An 11,577-nucleotide genomic window follows, 5' to 3' on the forward strand; every position below is an offset into this window, starting at 1 on the left:
CCTCACAGGAACCACAAACCATAAAACTATAGAAAAACTACACAAAACACAGAAAGGAACTCAGGCTTAACTCAAAAGAAAGTCAATAAATCTCAACGAAAGCGAGTATGAGAAAAAGAAAGGATCGGAGAACTACAAAAACAACCAGAAAACAAACAAAATGATAATATATACATACCTATAAATAATTACTTTAAATATAAATGGAATAAATGCTTCAATCTAAAGACACAGTGTGACCGAATGAATCAAAAAACAAGATCCATCTGTATGCTGTCAATAAGAGATTCACTTCAGACTAAAGACACATAAGCTAAAAGTGAAGAAATGGAAAACGATATTCCATGCAAATAGAATGTAATAAAAGCTGGGAAAGCCATACTATTATCGGACAAAATAGACATTAAAATAAATACTGTAACAAGAGACAAAGAAGGCCATTACATAATGATAAAGGAATCATTCCAACAAGAGGATACAACAGTTGTAAATATTTATGTACCCAGCATAGAGGTACCAAAATACTGAAATGGAGAAATTGACAGTATTACAGTAACAGTAGGGGAATTTAACACCCCCACTTACATCAACGGATGGATCATCCAGACCAACAAGGAAACAGTGACTTTTTTTTTTAAATATATGAAATTTACTGTCAAATTGGTTTCCATACAACACCCAGTGCTCTTCCCAAAAGGTGCCCTCCTCAATACCCATCACCCACCCTACCCTCCCTCCCACCCCCCATCAACCCTCAGTTTGTTCTCAGTTTTTAAGAGTCTCTTGTGCTTTGGCTCTCTCCCACTCTAACTTCTTTTTTTTTTTTTTTCCTTCCCCTCCCCCATGGGTTTCTGTTACGTTTCTCAGGATCCACATAAGAGTGAAACCATATGGTATCTGTCTTTCTCTGTATGGCTTATTTCACTTAGCATCACACTCTCCAGTTCCATCCACATTGCTACAAAAGGACATATTTCATTTTTTCTCATTGAAACAGTGACTTTGAATGACACATGATGTGGCTTTGAAAGACTCAAATGTTCAACATATACATAAAAAGATATTCATTTTCACTCATCAGGGAAAATGCGAATCAAAACCACAACGAGATGTTACCTTATACCAGTTCTCATGGCAAGTAACAAAAAGAAAAGGAATAACAAGTGTTGCTGATGATGTGGAGAAAAGGGACCCCTTGTGCACTGTTGGTGGAATGTACATTGGTGCAACCACACTGACAAGTAGTATAGTGGCGCCTCAAATATTAAAAAGAGGGGGTGCCTGCGTGGCTCAGTCAGTTAAGCATCCGGCTTCAGCTCAGGTCAGGATCTCACGGTTTGTGGGTTTGAGCCCACATCAGGCTCTGTGCTGACAGCTCAGAGCCCGGAGCCTGCTTCAGATTCTGTCTCCCTCTGTGCCCCTCCCCAGCTCATACTCTGTCTGTCTCTCTCTCTCTCTCTCTCTAAAAAATAAACATTAAATTTTTGTTTAAATTACAAATAGAAATACCATATGCTCCAGTAATTCCACTACTGGTATTTACCCAAAGGAGGAAAAAAAAACCTCACTGATTCAAAAACAACAACAACAAAAAAAAAAAACAAAAAAACAATACATGCACCCTGTTTATTGCAACATTATTTACAATAGCCAAGATATGGAGGCATCCATTTATAGATGAATGCATAAAGAAGATGTTGGAGGTATTTATTTATTTATTTATTTATTTATTTATTCATTCATTCATTCATTCATTCAGATAAAATGGAACATTAGTTAGCCAATGAAATCTTGCCATTTGCAACAATATAGATGGACCTGGAGCTTATTATCCTAAGTAAAAAGAGACCAAGACAAACACCATATTGTTTCACTTATAGGTGGAATCTAAGAAACAAACCAAATAAAAACAGTCCTCTAAATTCAGTGAGCTGATGCTTACCATTGGGGAGGTGGTTGTGGGGATGGGAAATTAGATTAATGGGATGAAGACTTCCAGTTACAAAACAAGTAAGTTGGAGAGATGCAAACTGCAGCGTAGGAAATACAGTTAATAATATTGTAATAACACTGTATGATGACAAATGACTTACCGTGGTGAGCACTAAGTAATATATAGAATTTTCAGATCAGTACATCCGAAACTAATATAACACTGTTGATCAATTATTCTTTATAATGAATTTAAAATGAATTAATTAATACAATTGTTAAATGCACCACATGATACTTGAAAAACCAGAATGAGTATAATTCTGCTAAAAATCTCTGATTATAATTGTCCAGATATAGTTGCAGAACATACGTACTTCAGTTGCAAAGGGCCATATAGCTCTTATAATGGCATTTTTCAGACATGTTACTATGACAACGTATCTGGATGGCTTGCTTTTTTTTATCCTGTAGGGTAAAACTTATCTCAATCAGTCAATGGCATTTATTTACTCATTCGATATGTATCAATGTTCTACTTAATGCCAGCCATTGGGAAAATTCTACAGAACAAAAGGGAAGTAGTCTCTGCTTTGGCAGGAATACTAACTGCTTACAAAGACAGCTATTAAACTAATATAGAAAATTGTGCTATACAGTTACAAATGATAGTAGGAAAATAACAGGGTACTGTGAGAGGAAATGATTTGGAAAAACTCATTAAATTGAGGTGCAAGTCATTTTAGCATAGGTAATATGGAAATCTTACTGATGCTCAACATATGTGAAATTTTACCCAGAGTTATCTCAGGTCAAACACTAGATTAGCCATTATGCTGTGATCAGAATGCTTTTGTGTGTTTCCAATATTTCAGGATTTCTACCAAGATCCTTGGTTGCACAATATCATCTATATCAGCAATTTTCGACTTGCCCTCTATCCTAGCACTCATGATGGATGATGGTGATTACTAATATATTTGGATTTATTTCTACCAACTTTTGTGTGCTTCCTTCTTACTCTGCTTGTTCTTTGATTCTCTTTTCTAATTTCCTGTACTCTCTTGTATTGATCGAACTTTCTTTATTAGCTTTTTCCCCTCTACTGGTTTAGAAGTTATGTTTTATATCATTTTTGGGGTTAACTTTAAATTGTGAACATGTATTTGTGACTTAACCAACCTGAAGTCAGTATCTGTAATGCCAAAGAGTACAAGCATTTTAGCTACCTGTAACTTTCATCACCACTGCCAAACACCCACATGTACATATACATACAACCACACACAATATGTATATTCACAGTAGGTATATTTTTTGCATTGCACCTATACCTTCTCTGTCATTCAAGGCAGTTTATCAAATGAAAGTTAGAATATATCAGAGCATCCTAGATTCTACTGCCATTTGTAAAATTAAAAAAAAAAAAAACTTAGTAAACCATTCCAAGTATGTATTCCTTAACTTTATAACTGGTGACACCTCAAATAATTAGTCATAATTCACCACAAGTGTTTAATTTCTATTGGGTTAGGTTAATTGTATTAAAAACACAACCCATCTCGATGATACAGACTGCATGAGTTTAGATTCTCTCCCAAAAGTTTTGTGACCAAAGATCTTCTTTCACTCATAGATTCAGGCCAGAACAACCTAGTTCTGCAACAACCATACCATATGGCCAATGCCAAAAAGATGGTTGCTCTGCTGCATTCTGGAAATTTAGTCTTTATCACTGGGAGAGAATGAAGCAGGGCTGTAAACTGGAGGGTATTTCAGCGACATTGATCAAAGTTAACATGTATAACTCCCATTGCATTCAAGATGTCTATGTTTTATTAGATATATTAGAAAATGAAAAATAAATAAATAAACAAATAAAGTCCTATTAGATACAGTAGGCAAAAATACATGTAGAAAACTAGGTCAAATAGGTAAAAATACATGTGGAAATGCCTCCTGGCTTCATGTAATTTTAACCCAATTCCTTAGAAGGTGATTTAGTGACACATATGTACTAATCAAACTATTCAGGGAGTCTATTTACAGGGATTTTATTTACATATTCGATTAAGCATAAGAAAAGATTCAAATATGTGTATGTTCTAATGCGGGCTCTACCACTTATGACCTGTATGACCTTCAAGTAGTGATAACATTTCAAGTTTTAGTTTTTATATCTCTAATCACATCTATGTTTCACATGATCATGTCTATGAAAAATGAAGTAGAGAAAAGTGATGTAAAGTGTGTGTGTGTGTTGAAAAATCTGGTGTGATACCTAGCAAAGGTCAGACAAACAATAAATGAAACATTTTTGCATAAAAGACATTGCACAGGGGATGCCTGGGTGGCTCAGTGGGTTAAGTGTTCCACTCTCAATTTTGGCTCAGGTCATGATCTCAGGGTTCAGGAGACTGAGCTCCCATCAGGCTCTGTGATGACTGTGTACAGCCTACTTGGGATTCTCTCTCCCTCTCTCTGCCCCACCCTCACTTGCAATGTCTCTCTCTCACGCGCTCTCTCTCTCTCTCTCTCTCAAAATAAATAAATAAACGTTTAAAAAATGAAAATAAAACCAAAATCCATTACATAGGATCATAATCTATCCTGACTGAGCTATAACATTTAAACACTGTCACTGAGACATACTCTTGGAGCAATTACAGTACCCGTACAATTCAGAACAACTTTCTGATAGACACTAATCAAATACGTAAATCCTATTACATAACTTTGGAAGACATTTTAAAAACTGAATTATTTAGACAATAGCTAAAGCACGGTATCTGAAAAAAAAAAAAAAAAAAAAACAAAACCTTCCATAAAATCCACCAATTGAAATTTTCAGAAATACTACCTTTATCAACATCATATTTGCCATATGAAACTTTCATGTGCATCCTCACATACCCTTAGATGTTACCCATAGTATAAATGTTGACTTAGCTCATCTAAGTCATCACGGAAGCATGGAAAAGCTCCAACTAATTAAAGGATATATGAGGTAAATAAAAGACATAGATCCTATATTACCATTTTATTTCAAAATTACTTATAAGTATCACCAGCTATAGAAGTTTGAAACAGAATAAACATGTCAAACATTAGATATAAGTTGATGCTATTATGTAAGAAAGCAGAATATATCTGGAAACTATATAATGGTGGGGATATAGGAGAGAAAAAAATGGATTTTCTTACTAAACTGAAGATGGAGATGATAGAGAAATAAATTCATCTAGGAGGCTCAGTGAAATTTTGTGAAATACACTTTGCCCATACACCATAGCATGTTTACAAACCACCGAGGAAAAAACATCATCTTCTGACTGCTCCTTTACTCTTTTCCTGAGAATGAACGTGGAGACTAAGTGTCTTGTCCAGACTCACTTTAGGGAAATATTTTATATCCACTTTTACAGATATAATTAAAAAGATGTAGAAATGGGACACCTGGGTGGCTCAGTCAGTTGAGTGTCTGACTCTTAATTTCAGTTCAGGTCATGATCCCAGGGTCATGGGATCTAGCTCCATTTGGGCTCTATGCTGAGCGTGGTGCCTGCTTAAGATTCTCTCTCGCCCCCACCCCCTCTCGAATTAAGAAGAAAAAAAAAATAAAGGGTAGAAGCATACAAGATTAACTTTTTACTTTGAAATGGTGTGTACGTTTCCCCTAAATGGAAATACCTGCAGAGTTTAGTGAGACTTGGTTCTGAGTACTGCTTTAAAATCTGTCATTATCCTAAGAGAAGCTAAGAAGACATTCATTTTCAAACAGAGACTCTACTTAGTTACTTAAAACCTAAGAAGACAACAAAAAAGATGAAAATTTAAAGAACCTCGTGGGGCTGGCAAACTTAACCACTAGTTCAGCCATATTGTATGGACTGAGAAGAAAGAAAACCTGTCAGTTGACAGGAAACAGGATGTTCCTTTGCCCTCCCAGAGTATCTACACGCAGAATTGGGAAGCACTGACCAAGAAGCTCAGCACTGCCTGGGTGTTCCTCCAGTTCTTTCAAATCACTGATGTCAGTCCCCTCAAATCATCTAGTTCCTGGATGAAAGCTAACAGCGAAGACATCAACAGTAGAACTTATTTTATCCTTACTGATATGTTTATATTTCCTTTTCATTCCTAAAAACTAATTGCATACTGTAACATTTAATCACAAATTACATGAAGATAAAGTAAAACAAAAATACATTCTCTTTTATTGTAATATGTGTGTTTCATTTTATTCAAATCCAACAGGACTTGTTTTTGTTTTGTGGTCAGCGAAGCAGACCAAACCATTTCCAAGGAAATATAACAAGGGATTATTTGTCATCTCATGTAATAAAATGATTTCCAAACCACAATAAGGAAAACAATATGATTTAGAAATAAATATCATGTGACAAAAAATGTTAAGTAATGTTTCAAAATAGACTTGGGTATATGTACATATACATGCATACTCAGGTACATGTACTCAGTATACTTCAGTGAGTACTACAAATCAGTGGAAACTTTATCGATTATGGAAGGAAAAGTAAGGGACATTCTCATTTCACATAACACATTATTTCCAAATCAACAGGAGGTATAAATGAACAAAAGAGGCAAATAAACAAACAAAAACACAAAAGACAGGGATAATATATAAATAATAACCCTATGAACTTAAGGTTTTGATGAGTTGAATAGTACAATCATTGAACTTCACAAAATAAAATTTATTGATAAACCTGAGAAAAGGAATTTGAATAATATGGGACTATCTGCTACACTTTTGTCTACCTGGCTAACAGTTTTAATATGTAAAGAGTTTATAAAAATTAATAAGAAAAAAAATGATTTGACAACATCAGAAATCATCTCAGCTATGTATTTCATTTCTATAAAATAGGGGATTATAGGAGTATCCTATTGTTTATAGGGGTCTTATGAGGATCAAGCAAATCAATAAAAGTAAAACCCTCAGAATGGTGCTTGGTGTTCACTAAATGTTAGGGAAAAAAAACCTTGTCAATAGATTCACAGAGAAAACCCACAAAAGTACAAGAGATGGTAAGTGAGAACTGTTTAGCCATACTACTAAAAAATATAGAAATAAAATAAAAAGAAATTTAAATTCCAATAATATAAGATGACTTTACCATAAAAGTTATGTTTTGAAATAAAGATGTGTAGTGTAACCAAGGCACTTCGCAACAGATACTCCCAGCCAGTTTTACCGAACACATGAATTAAACACCATTTTTCTGAAAAGCAGTTTGGTAGTATTTATCAAGCATATTTTAAAAAAATATGTATTACCCTAAGGAAACGGTCATTTTAAAAAAACGCAGGCAAGATATATACCCAAGGTCTATCATATTTGCATTTATTTACAATAAGAAATTATGTGGATGCTTAACAAGAGGGAAATTGTTGCATCCAAGGAGATGATGATTTATAGAATAGTATGCTTTTGTTAATATCATATTTACTTCAAGACATGTGGAAGTATAATTACTTTCATTTATATACATTTCTCCATTCATTCAACTATTTATTATGCTAACGGAGTATATATTATGTAGCAAAAAAATATGTATCATACTACATACATAAATACTAAAACAATAAATATTAAAGGAAGGCACTATAGAAAGTTAACAGACCTTATTCTTAATATATAAGGAATATGTAAAATTTTAATTTTCTCCTTTTTTAAATTTTCTACTTTCAATAGTAAGAAGGCATAACTTCTAAAACTCTTTCTTTTTAACCTTTCCAACTAGCAACATATTAATATATGTAGCTATTAAAAGCCAAAGTTAAAGCCTAGAGATATCTGAGTCAGACTATGCTCTGTGCATTGTTTATAAGATCAGCTCCTCAATTTGTAAATCAATAAGTGTAAGCTGAGTTGTTTTGAGCTTTTCCTTGGGCTTTGCTATTGCACTGGAGTATAACTAGGATTGTTTAAAAACATTGATTTAAGACCCTGAGTTTTAAGAGTAAACAAAAAATCAGTCTTACAGATTTATTTTAGCTTGTCACCTCACATTCCGAACTGGAACTATACCAATCTGAGAAAAAATAAACATACAGATTTGTCTTTTAAAGATCAGATGTCACCCCCCCCCCCCAAAATAGTTAGTATTTGGTAATTTTTACTGCAAATAAGAATCCTCCCATTCCTACCTCATGTTAATGAAGACAAAAAGAATGGATTCAGATCATCATAGAGGCCCAGTATGTCCTAGTATGTCAACAGACAGGCTAACTCCAGGAACAGACTGGGTTTAGTTCAGAAAGAGACACAAGGCAAAGGAAAATTTAATGCGACACATGCCACTATTATTCAGCAAAAAAATAGTCAGGAGCTGTCTCATAGAGAATAACAGAAGGTTGTAGGTTCAAAAGAGGTATTTAGTCAAAATAAATGGCACCGTAAAGTTAACAAGCAGCACTCTTAAGAGATGTTTTGTCCAAGTTCAAATAATTTTGAGCTCATTTTAAATGTGGGACAGGTTGAGGTTGGCCCAGTATGTTACAGAAAAGGAGTGGGTGAAGAAAGGTGATTAAGCCCTCTGCCATTTATCATAGGAACTTTAAGAGTGAGCAGGTGCTTCCCATGATAGTTTAGAAAAGAAATCTGAATGGCTCCTATAGGAAGTTCATAGCCACTGAAAGGTGGGCAGGGGGCGAAGAGCTCAGAGAAGCAGAAAATGTAAATAAAAGACCTGATGTCTAAGGGGCAGAGGTGTCATTGAAGACTTTTTTTATAAAAGGGAATGGCATGTTCCGGTTTGCATTTTATAAAGATTATCTCAACTGGTACGTTGAAAATGGATTGGTCAATATGGGAGGCAGAGGGGACAGGGGAAGAGTGGTCAGGGGATGATTGCCTACCCTAAGGTTGGAGGAGAGCAATCAGAAAGAAGTGGACAGATGGGGGTGAGTTTCATGAAGTCACAAAAGCCACCTCTGGTGGCTGATTGAACTTGGAAGACGTGACAGAGAGAAGAACCAAGCTGGAATGTTGGTTTTTCTTGGATATTTGGGGATGTGGTCACTCACTGAGAATGAAACATCAAGTGTGAGACAGGCTGGTCACATGTGGACAAGAGGAAAATGACAGTTTCAATACAGGAAAGGTGGAGATAGCCAATAGATGGTTAGATATAAACGTATGGACCTCAACAGAGAGGTCTGGCCCAAGAGCAAGTTCTGCGATGGATATGAAGGGGATCATCTAAGAAGAGAAAAAACTCTGATGTAAAGAAAGAGGGGCTTAAGAAGGAAAAGTCACAGAGAGCGGAGATAGACAAGAAAATGGCAGTGCCATTGAGGTTAAAGAAATATTTTAAGTATTAATGAAAAAGAATATCGAAGAAATACAAACATCTTTAATCCACCATCATCTATATATTATTGTAACAATAAGGGAGAAGGAAGTTTCCATTACTTTCCATCACTAACTTTTGGAAGCTTTCATTTTGTCTGAGCAATATGTTTAGTGATAATATATTAATTTAAGACAATCATACGTTTGTTTGCTTTTCAAATGGGTGGAGGTTGAGGTCGGGGGGAAGGATTGTTTTAAACTAGATATACCAAAGGATCACTTAGGAGATGATTTCTGAAGAACTCTACCAGATGCACAGTCTAATGAATATTTCCCCCAGGAAACCCTGATGGGTCTACAGCCCCTCTGTGTGTACATCTGGCTTCATTTGCAGCCTCTTGGTCCCAACTCCAGCGTAACTGTTAACTTTAGCAATGCTGCCCATAGAGCTGATGCCTATTAAGGCCAGCCAATTACATTACTCGATTAATTGTATGAGAATATTTAACCAAGCAGAGCCTATTTATAGATTGTACTTCCTAAATAAAAGTGTCTGTCCAAAATGGGAAATTTGTTTCCAGATAATCCTTAGAGATGGCGGTTAGCATATGACCCCCTGCTATTATTTTTTTTAGGATTCACATCCTGCATTTTCTAAATCCTTTCAAAGTCTCAAAGCAGGAAACAATAAATTCTTTGCCAAGTATTTCTTTAGCAGAATCAGCAAATCCACCTCCTCCAAATGGCAGAAGGATGCAGATCCTGGTCATGTTTTTATTATCCTGCTCTAATGAACCAAGTCCAAATTTCTAAAATGTGTGTTCTCTGTTTTAGGCTGGAGTCCCTGAGATTTGTAATCCTAAACTGGAGCCAGAGACTGTTTTCCTATCAGCAAAACAGAGGAAACCATATTTGCAAATTCTTCAAGATCTCCCAAGCCAATCTGTTACAAAAATGAAAACTATTATTATGACAAGACTTAGCCCATAATTTATTTGTTGTGCCACAGTAATCTCCTTATTTATTCTGATTGAAGGCAATCACAAGTCTGTTCAACACTCAGAGTAAGTGGAAGTAAGCCAAATCCAGTCTAAACACTGAGAGCAGAAAACACTCGCACAAGGATTATTTCAGGGTAAATGCCCGAGTGTGCAAGGTGGCCCGGAAGTAGACCTTGAGAGTGAAGACAAATTTGATTCTTATATTAGAGTCCAGAAATTGAGATTTCATCGTACCCCAAAGAAAGGTGTTTAGCTTCATCCAATGTAATGAGCAGAATCCAGCTATCACTGTCAAAGAATGGCCTGGATCATAAAAATGCCTAAGAGACAGGAAAGTTTTTCATATTTTGCATACCTCTCTCCCATTTACTCCCACTCCTTCCCTCAAACAAGAGACCCCACTCAGCTATGGATGAAGCTCTTCAATGGCTGTAAAGCTGGTAGTTTTTCTAATGGCAGGCTACCTAAATCAGTCTAAAATTCATATTAATGTATTTTTGTGGACTTTTTCCTCGTTCAATTCAAAGTTTATTGAATTCAACTGCTCAAACATTGTGATCTCTTTAAGGTTATTTTAGGATAACCTCTTGCGGACCTATGTACACATCCGGAGACCAAAATAACTTTAATGGATGAAGGCTATTGAAAAACTGACCTGTTAAACCATTTCAGCTAATTATGTCTTGGTGTGAGACAACTGTTATTATTAGCTGGGTTTGGGGCAACGAAGGAACGAACACACCCCTTTTCTTTTCTTTTTTTTTTTTTATTTATTTTTTATTTATTTTTTATTTTTTTTATTATTTTTTTTTATTTTTTTTTTACACACCCCTTTTCTAACCACATCCTCACCAATGGCAATTTCTCTTTTTAGAATTCCTAAAGATATTTGATCTTTCTTTAAAAATATTGTTCTTTAATATGAAAAGTTCTCCCTGTGCAAGAAAGATAACTCTCAGAAATTAGTCCTGGGTTACTGCAATTACTTACTAAAGCAATGAAGAGACATAGCCAGGGAAAGTCCCTTGAATGTGTAGTGTGTCAGATAATGGAGCCATCTTGGTGGGGAGAACGTTTTAAAGAGTATCTTTGCACTGCTTTACCTTTTTATGAGCCTGTTTGGGAGTCACACATGGACCTCCGCATAAATGCTAAAAAGGCATTTCTCTACATAAAATTATGATTGATTCTACCCTTCACAGTCAGGAGCCAAGAGAGAAGAGCAATGGATTTCAATAGCTAGAAAGTCCCTACCACAAAGACCTATATAATAAGTTTTATGTAAAGATATAAAGGATATATCTCGAGAAGATCACAATT

General features: G+C 35.3%; 1 long non-coding RNA gene across 1 annotated transcript in view; it reads left to right on the forward strand.

Moving 5' to 3' along the window:
• The window catches only part of LOC122200135, an 18,745-nt gene extending 8,513 nt beyond the window's left edge, over positions 1-10,232 (forward strand). Inside the window, exon 3 of the long non-coding RNA XR_006193731.1 lies at positions 10,091-10,232. This is a non-coding gene — a long non-coding RNA (uncharacterized LOC122200135). The remainder of the gene's footprint in view (positions 1-10,090) is intronic.
• Positions 10,233-11,577: the final 1,345 nt, after the last annotated feature.

Source organism: Panthera leo, chromosome A1, assembly GCF_018350215.1.
Source record: "Panthera leo isolate Ple1 chromosome A1, P.leo_Ple1_pat1.1, whole genome shotgun sequence".
Taxonomy (NCBI): Eukaryota; Metazoa; Chordata; class Mammalia; order Carnivora; family Felidae; genus Panthera; species Panthera leo.